General features: G+C 48.1%; 1 pseudogene; it reads left to right on the top strand.

The window, feature by feature from the left end:
* The first annotated feature begins 133 nt into the window (after positions 1-133).
* LOC146405517 (adenylate kinase isoenzyme 1-like) lies at positions 134-16,183 on the top strand (annotated as a pseudogene).
* The last annotated feature ends 162 nt before the right edge of the window (positions 16,184-16,345 follow it).

Here is a 16,345-nt window from a genome sequence, read left to right as displayed (position 1 = left end):
AGTTCCAGGGACAGAAGGGAGGCCACTGAGGCTGAAATACTGTAAAGGAAGGGGAAGATGGTATGGAATGACACTGGAGGGATGGGCCAGTCCTTGCCCCTCTGTGCATCTCAGTTTCCTCAACTGTAAAATGGGGTGATGGGGTTATTGTGATGCTTTCAAGAAGGTGCTGCATGCAAAGGGCCTGGCCTGTTCGGATTCACATCCTTATCCACACAACCCACAGCAACACTAATGCATGCCCTACCTGGATATGCCGCTAGATGTGGAAATGCACCTGTAGATGCCACCCTAGGGCAAAAACGAGTCCACCAGCATTTGTGTGTCCCATGTTGTCAAGCTGTGCCTACAATCACCTTGGTGCCTGTCGGCCCCTACCAGGCACCAACCCTACTCCCTCCTCCCTGGGCACCAGAGACATCCTCAAGTCCCCCCTGATCATCTTCATGGTGGCCCAGGCTGTAGCAAAGGGACACAGTGCAAGAACACGGCAACGAAGTATGGCTTCTGCCATATGGGGCTGGGCCAGCTGCTGGGGCAGGAGGCCCAACAGGGCACCGGATGGGGCCAGAAGATCCGAGACATCATGCTGCAGGGACTCCTGGTGCCCATGGTGAGAGCTCATGGGCACGAGGAGGTGGGGGGTTGGATTCGGGGAGGTAGGGGCAGAGAGATGAAGGGGGTGCATAGGGAGGAACTTCCCAGGAAGGCCGTGTGGAAGCCGAGAGGCCCTGCAGGCCATGGCCACTGGCTGCTGCTTTACTGCCCTGAGCCTCTGTGTCCTCAACTGTAAAATAGGAGAGCAGCTGGACCCACAGCAAAGGCCTATGCTGCAGGGCTGTGCTGCAGGTTGGATGACATCATTCCTATAAAGTGCCTGGCAGAGTGCCTGGCCCTTTAAGAAGCACCCACACTTGGCTAATATTTATTCCCTTTCAGACCCAGGGCATATGTATCAGTGGTCACCTCTGGCCCCCTTTCCTCCTGTAAAATGGAAGTTACTCCACTACCTCACAGTAGTGATGAGCAAATGAGCCCAGTTCTCAGAAGTGCTTCCCAGAGGCCCCACCACATTAGTGCAGACTCCGAATCTAGGGTGCCAGGCAGGCTGGCATTCCCCCCAAATTCACCAGAACTTGTCAAGGTGACCTCACAGGTGAGGGGCCCTGGGCCCTGAACACAGCCACCCCTTCTCTCCCCAGGGCGTCATCCTCTATATGATCAGTGACCACGTGCTGTCCTGTCCCAAGAGCTGGGGCTCCCCTCATTGACAGCTTTCCCTGGGGAACTGAAGCAGGCCAAGGAGTTTGAGTGCATTATGAGTGACCCCAAAGCATGCGAGGGCATGGGCCTCCTCCCCACCTGCAGTGGAGATCAGAAGAGGCAAGAGGAATTGAGACCAGGAAATGGAATTTGACATCCAGGAGATTGTTGGAAGCCTCTAGAACCTGGGTAAAGAGCTGGTGTGCTCTCCAAGGGCAGGGACAAAGTCATTTTAACATTTCCCTGCACTTTGTAGACAATTTGCCCACTGCTTGGTGGGTGGGTTTAGCATCACCGTAAAGCTGGAATATAGCTCTTCGTTCATCTGTTTATTTGAACTTCTGTCCCTGAAATAGCTCTTGAGGATGAGCTACATCCTTGGGACTATACCATAACACATGGGGTCCCTGCTCTTAGGGCTCGACAGACAGGCACCATCAACAAGTTCTGTTCAAAACAAAACAGGAGTTACCACTGTGGCACAACAGAAAAGGCGCATCTCTGCAAAGCTGTGATACAGATTCGATCCCCAGCCTAGCACAGTGGGTTAAGGATCCAGCATTGCCACAGCTGCTGTATAGGTCCCAACTGCAGCTCAGATCTGATCCCTGGCCTAGGAACTTCATATGCCATGGGGCAGTTGGGGGAACAAAAAGAAAGAAGAAAAAAAAAAAAAAAACAGACGAGTTCCCATTGTGGCGCAGTGGAAAGGAACCTGACTAGTATCCATGAGGATGTAGGTTCAATCCCTGGCCTTGCTCTGTGGGTTAAGGATCCATTGTTGCTGTGAGCTGTGGTGTAAGTTGAAGATGCGGCTTGGATCTGGTGTTGCTGTGGCTGGGGCGTAGGCCACCAGGTGCAGCTCCTATTCAGCCCCTATCCTGGGAACTTCCCTATGCCATGGGTGTGGCCCTAAAAAGCAAAAAAAAAAAAAAAAAGGCAAAAAAAAATTTCTGGTGGTGGTAAGGGCCGTGAAGAACATAAAGGGAGTTTCCCAGTGGCCTAGCAGTTAAAGGATCCAGTATTGTCACTGCTGTGGTGTGGGTTTGATCCCTGGCCCAGGAACTTCTGCATGCTGTGGGCGGGGCCAGAAAAAAAAAAGAACAAAAAACAAAATGACATCCTGGAGAGGCACCAGTGGGCCACATCAGTTTGGGTGGTCCAGGTGGGGTGGCCCCTGCAGTGGGGACACTGGGAGCTAAGCAATGGAGGAGGAGCCAGCGGGACAGACGGCGATGACTTCATGAAAAGTCATCCACCCGGGCACCTGAACAGCCACAACTGGAGTGTTTGGGGAGGGCTGAGCAGGGAAAGAGAAACTGCAGCAGGCTGGGGGCCTCTGGGCTCTGCTGGGACTTGCCAGTAGAAATGCCTCCAGGCCCAGTAAAGGAATCAGACAAAGGTCACCTGGCAGGAGGTGGTGGGGAGGGCTGGGAGGGGCTGGGTGGGGCCCTGCCCTCTGTTCACACCTCCACTGAATCCACGAAGCAACCCTGTCCTGGTTCATGGTGATGAAGGTAAAGGGTAAATACTGGGCTACCTCTCCTGGCCTGGGAGCTCAGAGGGCAAAGGCCAGGCTAATGAAAACCTCTGCCAAAAGTAGGAGCCTGGTCACCGATGCCAGCTGGATAGGCTCCACCAGTGGCTGTAAAGCATCAGGACAGAGGCTCCAAACTCCCTGCCCTCGGGCCCCGTGTGATCCATGGATGCGTTTGGTTTGGACTCTTCAGCGTTTGACACTTTTTTTTTAATAGTGGACAACCTTCGAAAATCCAGCGAGGCCACAACAAAACTCCCAGCCTCTCTTGAAAGAAAGCCTGACTTGGCAACATAGGGGGCACATCCCCATGGCAACAGCAGCGTGAACTCCTCCTGAGCTTTTTACCAGTCCAGGGCTGTTCTCGACTCACTGCACAGATGAACTCTGATCTTCCTGAACGTTCCAGGAGCCCACACCATTAGCAACCTGCTTTTTCACAGAGGGATCAGGGAGCTTGCCCAGGTCACACAATTTAGGCGGCTGAGGCAGGACCGAGGCCCCAATTTGAAGTACGTGGATGGGGTGTGCCCTCTGTACTCACTGCCGTCCCCCCTGCACCAGCTCCCTGTCCTTCATGGAGGCCTATTTAGGGGCCAGATTGCATTGTGGTTCCACACTAAGGGAACAGGACACATGCTTTGCTCTGGAAAGCTCTCAGAATCAAGAAAATGAAGATGAATGGAGCTATAGGTTATGAAGAGTGAGTTTTCCTTGCAGAGAATTTTCTACATTTCTGCGAGACGCCTGGGTCCTGTAGGCCTTCGAGTTTGTGGCGGTCCCTGCCTTAGGCTCTGTCTGGGGTCTGCATTGGAAGGTGTCCCTGGAGCCACCCAGCTTGGATTTTCAGCTGTGATCTGCCAGGCTTGCCAGCCTGGCTGGTGGTGAGTTGGAGGAGCAGGTCTGGTGAGAGGCTGGAGCTCCAGAGCAGTAGTCTCAAGCTCAAGGGCATGATGCCCAAGAATTCTTCCCTCTGCTGTTCCTGCTCTCTCTGTGCTTTGGGGATCGAAGGTGCTGGAATTCACAGAAGGCCAGGGTTAGGCACGACCTCGATGTTCCCAGAAGACCAATGTCCCTATTTAACATCTGGGGAAGATGAGACCGGAGCAGAGAAGGTTCCCTGAGGTTAGCCCTGCCTGGTGGGTGGCAGTGCGCCGGCCTAGTTCAGGCTCTGGCTTTGGAGGCAGCAAGACAGGGGCTCAGGTCATACTTGGCCGCTGTCTCCACCTGTCCACACTGGGTTGGCCCTCCCAGGCTGAGTTTCATCTGTGAACACAGAAATACTCCCAGCACCTCCTCCAGAGGGTGGGGCTGATGCCGAGGACACCTTGACATCTGTGCCCAAGATGGCTGCAGTCACCTCTGCACCTATCCTGAGATCCCAAGCTCTGGGGAGTCAACCTGGGACTGTTGTCCAGATCTCAGCCCAGCCCTCAGCGAGTAGAGTAAGTTGAATGATCATTACCCAGGAAGGACGGGCAGGACCTGAGGATGCACGCGTGGCTCCAGTTATCCTAATTAGGTTGCAGCCCCCAGGAACAGATTCCCTACAATGTCCAGGGACAGGAGGCCCACATTCTCCCAAAGTGTCTCCTATATTGTGGAACAAAAGATAATCTGGGGAGGGTCCAAGAAGGACATTTTAACACGATGTCTTTTTATTTATTTTTGTTTTAGAGCCACACCCATGGCATACAGAGGTTCCCAGGCTAGGGGTCCAATCAGAGCTGTAGCCACTGGCCTACACCACAGCCACAGCAACACCAGATCTGAGACATGTCTGTGACCTACACCACAGCTCACGGTAACGCAGGATCCTTAACCCACTGAACAAGGCCAGGGATCGAACCTGTGTCCTCGTGGATCCTAGTCAGATTCATTTCTGCTGCGCCATGATGGGAACTCCAAACATGATGTATGTTTTAAACTGTTTGCTGGGAGTTCCCTGGTGGCTCAGTGGGTTAAGGATCCTGTGTTGTCACTGATGTGGTTTGGGCACTGCTGTGGTAGGGTGGATTCCATTCCTGGCCTGGGAAACTTCCACATGCTGCAGGCACGGCCAAAAGAAAAAAAAAAAAACCGAAAAACAAAAAAGCCTGTTTACTAATTATAACTTCACAGGAAATTGCCAAGATAGTGGACGAGTCATGCAGAACCCTGCACCAGGCTCCTGGGAATGGTGATATCTTATTCAACTGTCGTCCAATATCAGAACCAGGCTATTAGCCCTGGTTTGTATTTGTTTTCACAGTCGCCTCTATGGCCAAATGACATCCACTTTCCATTTCCCAAAATGTCACCACTGCCTTAAAAAAAAAAGTCAAACAGAAAAAGGAAGTGGATGGAATTCAAATTCTTAAAATAACATCGCTGCCAGTGAAACACCGCCGACTGAAGTCAGCCAATGAATGTTTACCCCTCGAAGCCTGATGCTGGAGAGCTGGGGACAGAATAAAGACACCCGCATCACAGCCACTGTCCTCACTAGGAAAGAGAAGTATTCTTGGTATCTGTGTGTGCTCTGTGCTCCCCGAGTGGAAGAGCCAGCAAGGAAATCTTTGGTGTTTTCACGATGCCAAATTTCAAACACGTGCAAGACTGGAAGGGTCCAATAGATCTCCTCATATCCCCATCGGACTGCTGTTGCGGTCTGGCCATCCTTGCTTTACCAGTGCCAAAACGTCTGGTTGAGATGGCCCGTTATGTGTTCAGAAACATATCCCAAATCCTGTCATGGGCATTATTTCCTTGTCCAACTGCATCCCAGGTGATTAACATGAATCCCCTGAGGCCATCTGATGCCCTGTCCACATCTGCCTTTCCCTGACAACTGAAAAAGATCTCGAGTTCCAGCTGGTCAGATTTAGGAGTAAAACAGAGGGCCATGTTTGCAGCAACATGGATGGAACTAGAGACTCTCATCCTGAGTGAAGTAAGTCAGAAAGAGAAAGACAAATGCCATGGGATATCACTTATATCTGGAATCTAATATACGGCACAAAGGAAACTTTCCACAGAAAAGAAAATCATGGACTTGCAGAAGAGACTTGTGGTTGCCAAGGGGAAGGGGGAGGGAGTGGGGTGATTGGGGAGCTTGGGGTGAACAGATGCAAACTATTGCCTTTGGAATGGATTAGAAATGAGATCTGCTGCGTAGCACTGGGAACTATACCTAGTCACTTATGATGGAGCATGATAATGTGCAAAAATAGAATGTGTACATGTATGTGTAACTGGGTCACCATGCTGTACAGTAGAAAAAAATTATATTGGGGAAATAACTATTAAAAAGAAAAAACAACAAAACAAAACGAAAAAACAGAGGGCCATGTCTTGCCAGGTGCCTCCTAATACAAGACAGGCAGTCCTCCCTGCTTGCTTTGTTAAAGACTTCAGCTCTTTTGTGCAACATCTCACACTTGGGACTGTTCTTATGTGAGTTGTCGCCCTCCATCCCTCATCTGCCCTGTACACTGACTAGTGTCCATGAGGACTTGGATTCAATCCCTGGCCTCACTCAGTGGGTTAAGGATATAGCGTTGCCATGAGCTGTAGTGTAGGTTGCAGATGTGGCTCAGATCCTGGGTTGCCATGGTTGTGATATAGCTGGCAGCTAAAGCTCCGATTAGATCCCTAGCCTGGGAACCTCCGTATACCGCAGGAGCGGCCCTAGAAAAGGCAAAAAGACAAAATAAATAAATAAATAAATATAAAAAAGACAAAACCAAAACAAAACAAAAAAGCCTCATTCAGAGCAAGGCCCTCTCTTCAGTTCTATGAAGACTAAGAGAGGTGAGGAAGCTACAGGAGCAAAGTGTGCAGCTGGCAGAGGCTGGATCATGAGGCTGAAGGAAGGAAGCTGTCTCCCTAGGAGAAAAGAGCAGGGGAAAGCAGTGAGGGCTGGTGTGGGAGCTGCAGCAGGTTACCCAGAAGATCCAGCTCAGAGCATCCATGAACGTGGCTCCACTAGACAGAGTTTCAGTAAAGATGAAAAAGCCTTCTGTTGTTGGAAGAGGGTGCCATGCAGGACTTTCACAGCCTGAGAGGAGAAGTCAACGCCTGGCTTCCAAGCCTCAAAGGACAGGCTGACTCTCTTGTTAGGGCTGATGCAGCTGATGACTTTCAGTTGAAGCCAGCGCTCATTTGCATCCCTAAAATCCTAGAGCCCTTCAGAGTTATGCTAAATCTACTCTGCCCATGCTCTATAAATGGAACAACAGAACCTGGATGACAGCACATCTGTTGACAGCAGGTTAACTGTGTATTGTAAGCCGACTATAGAGACCTATTGCTCAGAATAAAAGGTTCCTTTCAAAATACTACTGCTCATTGACAAAGCACCTGATCACCCAAAAGCTCTGGTGGAGATGGACAACGAGATGCATGTTATTTTCCTGCCCACTGCATAGCATCCATTCTGCAGCCCATGGATCAAGGAATCATTTCAACTTTCAAGTCTTTTGATTTAAGAAATACATTGGGTAAGATGATAACTGCCATAGACAGTGATTCCGCTGATGGATCCAGTCAAAGTCAATTGAAAACCTTCCAGAAAGGACTCACCATTCTAGATGCCATTAGGAATATTTGTGATTCATGGGAAGAGGTCAAGATATCGACAGTAACAGGAATTTGGAAGAAGTCAGTTTCAACCCTCCTGGATGACTTTGAGGGGCTCAAGACTTTGGTGAAGGAGGAACTGCAGATGCAGTGGAAATAGCAAGAGAACTAGAATAGAAGAGAAGCCTGAAGATGGAACTGAGATGCTGCCCTGTCAGGATAAAACTTAACAGATGAGGGGTTGCTTGTTATCGATGAGCAGAGAGAGTGGTTTCTGGATATGGAATCAACTCCTAGAGAAGAAGCTTTGGAGACTGTTGAAATGACAACAAAGGATTTAGGATATTACACAAACTTAGTTGATAAAGCAGCAGAAGGTTTGAGAGGATTGACTCCAATTGTGAAAGAAGTTCTGCTGTGGAGAAAATGCTATCAAATAGCAGCGTCGTAAATCAACTGATAAAAATATGAGTTCCCGATGCAGCTCAGTAGTTAATGAACCCAAACGGTGTCCATGAAGACATGGGTTCAATCCCTGGCCTTGCGCAGTGGGTTAAGGATCCAGCATTGCTGTGAGCTGTGGTGTAGGTTGCAGATGCAGCTCGGATCCAAAGTTGCTGTAGCTGTGGCGTTGGACAGCAGCTACAGCTCTGACTGGACCCCTAGGCTGGAAACTTCCATATGCCGCGGGTGAGGCTCTCAAAAGACAAAAAAATAAAAAAATAAAATAAGTATATCAACTATAATAAAAATAAAAATCTTAAAAAAAAACCCAGCAGTGCCTGCTACAGAGAAATTGTTCGTGAAAGGAAGAGTGATCCCTGGCCTGGGAACTTCCCCATGCTGTGGGCATGGCAAAAAGAAAGAGAGAAAGAAAGGAAGAGAGGAAGGGAAGAAGGGAGGAAGGAAAGAGGAAAGAAAGGAAGAGAGTCAGCAGCCATCAACATCAAGCCAAGACCCTCTACCAGCAAGAAGATCATGACTCGCTGAAGACTCAGATGACGGTTAGCATTTTTTAGCAAGAAAGTATTTTTTTTTTTTTTTTTTGGCTTCATCCTTGACATGTGTAAGTTCCGGGGCCAGGGATCGAACTTACACCACAGCAGCCACCCAAGCTGCTGAAGTGACTCGATTAATTGTGACATTCACTTTACTGTGGTGGTCTGGACCCAAACCCACCATATCTCTGATGTCTGCCTGTTAGGTGCCCTTTCCATCTCTCTAATTAATTAATTAATTAAATTGTGGCCAAACCCGGGGCATGCAGAAGTTCCCTGAGTGGAACCTGAGCCACAGCAGTAACCAGAGCCTCAGCAGTGACAATGCCAGATCCTTAACCCACTGAGACCAGGGAGCTCCCTATGTCTATTTATTGAAGAAACCTAGTCTTTGGCTCTCCTTTATTTCACAGTGTGGATTTTGCTGATTGTGTTTTTTTGGTTTTGTTTTTAAACTATGTTCCCTTCTCCTCCATGTGTCCTGTGAATTGGTAGCATGCCTAGAGTCTGGTTTGGGACTTAGATTCCATTTTTCCAACTGCACTTCACAGACAATGATGTGAACTCCTGTTGGGTAGCAAGGAATGTTTAGTTGTCTCTTTGCTGTGGTTGGTTAAAAAAGCTTTTAAAGGGAGTTCCCGTTGTGGCTCAGTGGTTAACAAATCTGACTAGGAACCATGAGGTTGTGGGTTCGATCCCTGGCCTTGCTCAGTGGGTTAAGGATGTCCTGTGTTGCCATGAGCTGTGGTGTAGGTTGCAGACACGGCTCGGATCCCACATTGCTGTGGCTCTGGTGTAGGCCGGTGGTTACAGCTCCAATTTGATCCCTAGCCTGGGAATCTCCATATGCCACGGGAGTGGCCCAAGAAATGGCAAAAAGACAAAAAAAAAAAAAAAAAAAAAAAAAAAAAGCTTTTAAAAAATGTGTTTCAATGTGTTATTTAAGAGAAGTCAGGTCCTTGAATGTTTGCCCTGGGCTCAGGCAGTAGACTTGAAAAAGTGGAAGAACAGAATTTGTGTTGTGCTTGCAGAGTTCTTTTGCTGTCCGATTTGGTGTGGATTTGGTGCACTGTGACTTGATACTTTTTAGTACTGCATCATTTCAGGAGGCTCCTTCATGCCCGGCTGCCCCACTCTTACTAAGTGACCTGTTGTAGGCTGAATTGTGTCCCCCTAAATCCACATGTGGAAGCCTGAATGCCCAGTACCTCAGGATGTGATCAGATGTGGAGATGGATCCTTAAAGAGGTGTTTACGTTAAGAGGTCATTAAGATCATTGCTGATCCAGTATGACTGGCGTCCCCACAGGAAGAGGAGACCTGGATGCAGAGGAATCACCCCGTGAGGACACAGGGAGAAGACAGCCATCTTCCAGCCAAGGACAGTGGCCTCCAAAGGAATCAACCCTGGAGCACCTCAGTCTCAGATTTCTAGCCTCCAGGACTGTGGGGAAATGGAATTTCTATTGTAGGGGTCACTGGATTTATGACACTTGGTGTGGCAGTCCTCGCAAACTCCTACAAGATCAGCTGCCCCATCGACCTCTGTATCTGCTGCTGCATTCGTTGCTGATGGGGATCAATTCATATTCTGAACGATCTGAAGCCTTAGAAATGCGTGGTTTTCTCTTTCAGTCATTTTTTTTCTCACATAGGTTCGCTGGAATTCTTCCCTAAAAAAGAAATGTCCTTCCTCAATGAGGGCTGCTTGGTTGTTGTGAAATACAGTTGCTACAACACAGTGGTAGGTGGTATATACATGGTTATCCTTTCCCCTTAGGGGCCATTTTCAGACTGAGAGGTGGGTGTCCTAGTTGTCTCGATAGTGAGGTTCATTATTTTGCCTTGGTTTTGTTCTCTCGCTCATCCTTACCAACCTGGGGATCTTGGTGGATTGATTTTTTTTTTTTTTTTTTTTTTTGCCTTTTCTAGGGCCACTCCTGTGGCATATGGAGGTTCCCAGGCTAGGGGTTGAATTGGAGCTGTAGCCGCCGGTCTATGCCAGGGCCACAGCAACGCCGGATCCGAGCCATGTCTGTGACCTACACCACAGCTCATGGCAACGCCAGATGGTTAACCCACTGAGCAAGGCCGGGGATCGAACCCGCAACCTCATGGTTCCTAGTCAGATTTGTTAACCACTGCGCCACGACGGGAACTCCTTGGTGGATTGATTGATTGGTTGATTGATTTGATGCACACCTGTGGTATATGGAAATTCTCTCACCATAGCTGCGGCAATGCTGGATCCTTCAACACACTGTACTGGGCCAGGAATCGAACCCACCCCTCTGTAACAACCTGAGCCACTGCAGTGGATTCCTAATCTACTGCGCCACAGTGGGAATTCCTATCTCAGTGTATTTTATTTTATTTTATTTGCTTTTTAGGGTCGCACCCATGGCATATGGAGGTTCGCATGCTAGGGTTAGAATCGGAGCTGTTGCTGCTGGCCTATGCCACAGCTACAGCAACGTGGGATCCGAGCCACGTCTGCCACCTACACCACAGCTCACGGCACACAGCTCATGGCAATGCCGGATCCTTAGCCCACTGAGTGAGGCCAGGGATCGAACCCACAACCTCATGGTTCCTAGTTGGGTTCATTTCTGCTGTGCCACATTGGGAACTCCCGATCTCAGTGTATTTAAAAGTGTTTCAATCAGTCTTCCCTTTTGCTGTTGCTCAAGTTGGCACATCTTTGGCACAGTGTCCTTTAGATACAGCCCCATTTCACACTTGTCTCTTTCTGCACAAAACTCCCCACCACTCCCTTTCACACTTCTTGCCCAGCCCTGGAATCAGCTACTTGTCCGTGGAGCCCTTTTTCAGGGGTGTCCTATCTGGGTGCCAGGTACTCACTGCTACTGGTTGTCATCATTTCCTAGCCTTTCCAGCAGAGCTAGGAAATACACACTTAGGAAAGTGAAAAAAAATCACAAGTTCATACTGTGATTTCCAGCTCACACATAACCTCAGGGTTTTATTTGTCATTTCTCTAAAAAATTTGGTTCCTAAAACCACTGATATTCTCATTTACATTACTTCATTAGATGAAAAATGGTTTCCAAATAACATAACCCATATTAACTCCTGAGAATAAAACTACCAAAGGAAGTTTAGGAATTTTTTGCAGCTCTGGTTTTCCATACAATGTATCTCACTGTGGATATATAATAAAAACACTGGGTCTCAGAAGTTTCTGCCAGGGTGCCAGTGGGTTAAGAATTTGATTGTAGGAGTTCCCGCTGTGGCTCAGTGGGTTACGAACCCGACAGTGTCCGTGAGGATGTGGGTTCGATCCCTGCCTTGCTCAAATGGGTTAAGGATCTAGCATTGGCACAAGGTGCAGTAAAGGTCTCGGATTCAGCTCAGACCCAGTGTTGCCGTGGCTGTGGCAGAGGCTGGCAGGTGCAGCTCCAATTTGACCCCTAGCCTGGGAACTTTCAAAGGCCGCAAAAGTGTGGCTGTAAAAAGAAAAATAGGAGTTCCCGTCGTGGTGCAGTGGTTAACGAATCCGACTAGGAACCATGAGGTTGAGGGTTCGATCCCTGCCCTTGCTCAGTGGGTTAACGATCCGGCGTTGCTGTGAGCTGTGGTGTAGATTGCAGACTCGGCTCGGATCCTGCGTTGCTGTGGCTCTGGCGTAGGCTGGCAGCTACAACTCCGATTCGACCCCTAGCCTGGGAACCTCCATATGCCGCAGAAGTGGCCCAAGAAATGGCAAAAAAAAAAAAAAAAAAAAAAAAAAAGAGAGAGAAAAATAAAGTAAAATAAAAACAAACATTGAAAAAAAAAGAATAACTGCAGTGGCTCAGGTAGCTGTAGAGGTATGGGTTCAATTCCCCCACCCAGTGTAGTGGGTTAAAAGGGTCCAGTGGTGCCACAGTTGTGACATAGGTCGCAGTGGTGGTTCAGAATCAATCCCTGGCCCAGGAACTGCCAGATACCACAGGTGTGGCCATTTAAAAAAAAAACACTTGGTCCCTTGAGATAATTATTTTCTCTGTGTAGTTGTGGTATCGCATTGACACACAGGTCCATTCATTTCAGCTTGGCTTTCCACGTTTAGGGATTGCTTTTTTAAATTAATTACTTTTTTTTTTTTTTTTTTTTTTTTGGCTGAGCCTGTTTCCAAGCCAGGGATCAAACCCATGCCACAGCAGTGAGCTAAGCCACACATGGCAGTGACACCACCAGATCCTTAACCTGTCAGGCCACCAGGGAATTCCTCAAAATCCTTTTGAGTCACTTAAATCTTTTGTGTAAGTTTTCCTTAAAGATCTTCTTTAAAGATGTTGCTTTTTGTTTTTTTTTTTTTTTTTTTTTTTTAGGGCTGCACCCACAGCATATGGAGATTTCCAGACTAGGGGTCTAATCAGAACTGTAGCTGCCGGTCTACATCACAGCCACAGAAACACGGGATCTGAGCTGAATCTGCCACCTACACCACACAGCTCACGGCAATGCCCGATCCTTAACCCACTGAGCAAGGCCAGGGATCAAACCTGCGTCCTCATCAATGCTAGTCAGATTCATTTCCATTGAGCCATGACAGAAACTCCATGTTGCATACTTTGGGGAAAAGTATGGCCTGAGTGTTTTATACATTTTTTGTTGTTGCTTGTCATGTTGTTGTAAATGGGGCCTTCTTTCTTATTTCTAACTGGTGGTTTTTGTACACATGTAGGCTCTTGACGTCTGTTTGTTAATGCTACATTCTGTTATCAAATTATCTTCAGTCTGTATTAGTTTATTTTCTTGAGTTTTCCAGAATATATCACACCACCTGCAAACAAACATTTTATCTCCTTTCCAACTGGGTTTCTCCATTTGCTTTATCTCATTCCTAATCCTCTCATATCTTACTAAGTCATAATGGCAAGAATGAGCAATTTTATTCCTGACTTTAGTGGGAAAGCAAGTTTTCATTAAGTAAGATACTGAGGAAATTTTCTGAGTTCCTAGGATTTTTTCTTTTTTAACCAGGAATGCAAAAAAAAATTTTTTTTTGTCTTTTGTCTTTTCTAGGTCCACACCCGTGGCATTTGGAGGTTCCCAGGCTAGGGGTCTAATAGGAGCTGTAGCCACCAGCCTACACCAGAGCCACAGCAACTTGGGATCCGAGCCGAGTCTGCGACCTACATCACAGCTCACGGCAACATCAGATCCTTAACCTACTGAGCAAGCTAGGGATTGAACCTGCAACCTCATGGTTCCTAGTCAGATTCGTTAATCACTGCGTCATGATGGGAACTCCAGGAATGCAAAAATTTTGGCAATTAAATTGCTCTTTCTGGGAGTTCTCTGATAGCTTAGCGGGTTAAGGCTGCTATGTTCTCACTGCTGTGCCTGTTTGCTGTGTGGCCCAGGTTCAATCCCTGGCTCAGGAACTTCCACATGCTGCCCATGCGGCAAAAAAGAAAAAAAAACAAAAAAACAAGAGAGAACCTCAAATAAACATTGAAACTCTCATTAAAAAAAAAAAAATCAGGAGTTCCCGTCGTGGCGCAGTGGTTAACGAATCCGACTAGGAACCATGAGGTTGCGGGTTCGGTCCCTGCCCTTGCTCAGTGGGTTAACGATCTGGCGTTGCCGTGAGCTGTGGTGTAGGTTGCAGACGCGGCTCGGATCCTGTGTTTCTGTGCCTCTGACGTAGGCCGGTGGCTACAGCTCAGATTCGACCCCTAGCCTGGGAACTTCCATATGCCGCGGGAGCGGCCCAAGAAATAGCAACAACAACAACAACAACAAAAGACCAAAAAAAATTATTGTTAATAAGGATTCTCATGCCTTTTTCTTTACTTATGATGTTGACCCAATAAATTATATTGAACCATCTTTGCTTTTCTGGAATCCCACTTGATCATGACTCTTTAAAAATGCTGTTGGATTCTATTTTACAAGTTAATGCTGGAGAAACTAGGAGGAGGTAGAGCTCACAGTTGGGCGACCTTGGAGATCCAGGGAGGTGTCCCGAGGTGGGAGGGCAGAGCAGTGGGTGTGGGTAGCCGTGAGCCGGGAACTCTCCTCCTTTCCCAAGTGAAAGTGCCTGGGCAAAAGGAAGGCAATTGAAAACTGCTTAAATCCATCTTAGAAGGACTATTTCAATCTAAATACTCACCAGTGAGGAACCAGTCAAGTAAATGATGACACATCCACACAACAGAATACTATATAGTAATTAAAAATAATTGGGGAAGTTCCCGTTGTGGTGCAGCAGAAACGAATCCAACTAGGAACCATGAGGTTGCAGGTTCTATCCCTGGCTTCACTCAGTGGGTTAAGGATCTGGCGTTGCCATGGTGTAGGATCCCGCACTGCTGTGGCTGTGGTGTAGGCCAGCAGCTGTAGCTCTGATTGCACCCCTAGCCTGGGAACGTCCTCCGTATGCTGCGGGTGCAGCCCTAAAAAGCAAAATAAATAATTTTTAAAAAATAACCAGGAATTTCCTCATGTGCCAATCAGTACTAAGTGAATAAAATCAAGTGCAAATCAGTATCTTTACTATTTCTATAAAGGAGGAGGAACAAAACATCAGAACTAGATTTGCCAGGTACAATATACGCCTAAATAGTTCTGGAAGGAGATGCATGAAACAGGTGAAACTCGACTGCCTCCAGGGAGGGTGAAACTGGGCACCTGGGAACAATGAGGGGACTCTTCACCCTTCCCCATTGGTGTTGTTTGGTTTCTGCTGCTCCATGCAAGATTACTGGGGGCAAGATTCCTGGGGACCACTGCATCCAGCCTCTTCCTCACCCAGCCCCTTTCACAGGGGTCCAGGTGGGCCGGGCCCCCTCCATCATCATCGTCATGTTTGATTGTTCCATGGAGACTAGGGTCCTGAAGAGTGTTGACCGGGGCCAGGTGAGCAGGTTCTATCCCTGGCTTCAGGCAGATGACTGCGATGACTGCGAGTCTACCACCATTGCCAGTGCCTGGAGACGCACCTCAGCCTGTTCAAGCCCACCTTGACCTTCTACCTGCAGAAGAATCTGCTCCGAAATGTAGGTACTCCCAGCTTGCCACTCACTCCCCTGGCCCCCCAGGGGAGCAGGTCCAGATGAAACAGCCCAAGGGTTATGCCATCGCCCTGCTTCCCAGGCCTCTCTGGGCCTCAGTTTCCCAGGCATGTACACTAAGTTCCACTGCTTCCATGAGGCAGAATGGGTGCAGGCTGCTAGGACATTTATGGTCTAAACAGGACAACCGGCTCCAAAACTGCAAAATTAAATATACTTTAAAACATGTCTATAAAACATAAGCTTATGACAACTGGTCAACCAGAGTTTAACTCAAATTCAGCCATGTGCTCTCCAGGTAGAAAGTAGGGATGAGTGACCCATGTAATTCTTGTACTTTTGTTACTGTGTAAGATAGAGAATTTCTATGTTATTCCTGCTTCCCAAACGAAAGTTAAGAGTGAGCATGACACAGGCTAACCTCATTTACCAAGGATGGGGTGGGGAGGCAGTGGGCTAGCCTGGCACAACCCTGATCCTATGGCCTGTTCCCAGTGATGGAACCTCCAAACATTTTGTGTGGCCAAGTACCCAGCTGTTAGTAATGCAAAACTTTATACCACAGCCTTCCAGACCCATTTCCCCCTTTCCCTCACCCACATGGCTTTGAGGCCAAACCTCTCCACTCTACGGGTAATTAATGAAAAGAGGCCTTTGAACCTGTCTTCCCTTTGTCAGGGGTAGAGGACAGTGACACTCAGAATTGACCCCCTTTGCTTCCCCTTCTCCAGATCTTGGCAGAAGCAGCTCCAGAAAACATTTTTGCTAAGTGCTGCTCTGTTACGGAAGGTCTGCAGTAAGGCGGGAGAGGGCTGGAGGCTTTCCCCTCACCCCAGAGCTCAAAGAGGGTACACCGCCTGAGGTGAGACACCTGGTGAGGGATTCTAATCCAAGCTAACTGCCCATGTGACCCCAGAACAGCGTCTTCCTTCCTGGGTCACTACTCCACAAGTGGGTTGACC

Source organism: Sus scrofa, chromosome 2 (assembly GCF_054392235.1).
Source record: "Sus scrofa isolate SSC_HxYL_T2T_F1_AM1 chromosome 2, Sscrofa_HxYL_maternal_Yorkshire_Landrace_v2.0, whole genome shotgun sequence".
Taxonomy (NCBI): domain Eukaryota; kingdom Metazoa; phylum Chordata; class Mammalia; order Artiodactyla; family Suidae; genus Sus; species Sus scrofa.
This window is presented reverse-complemented; position numbering and strand designations above follow the sequence as displayed.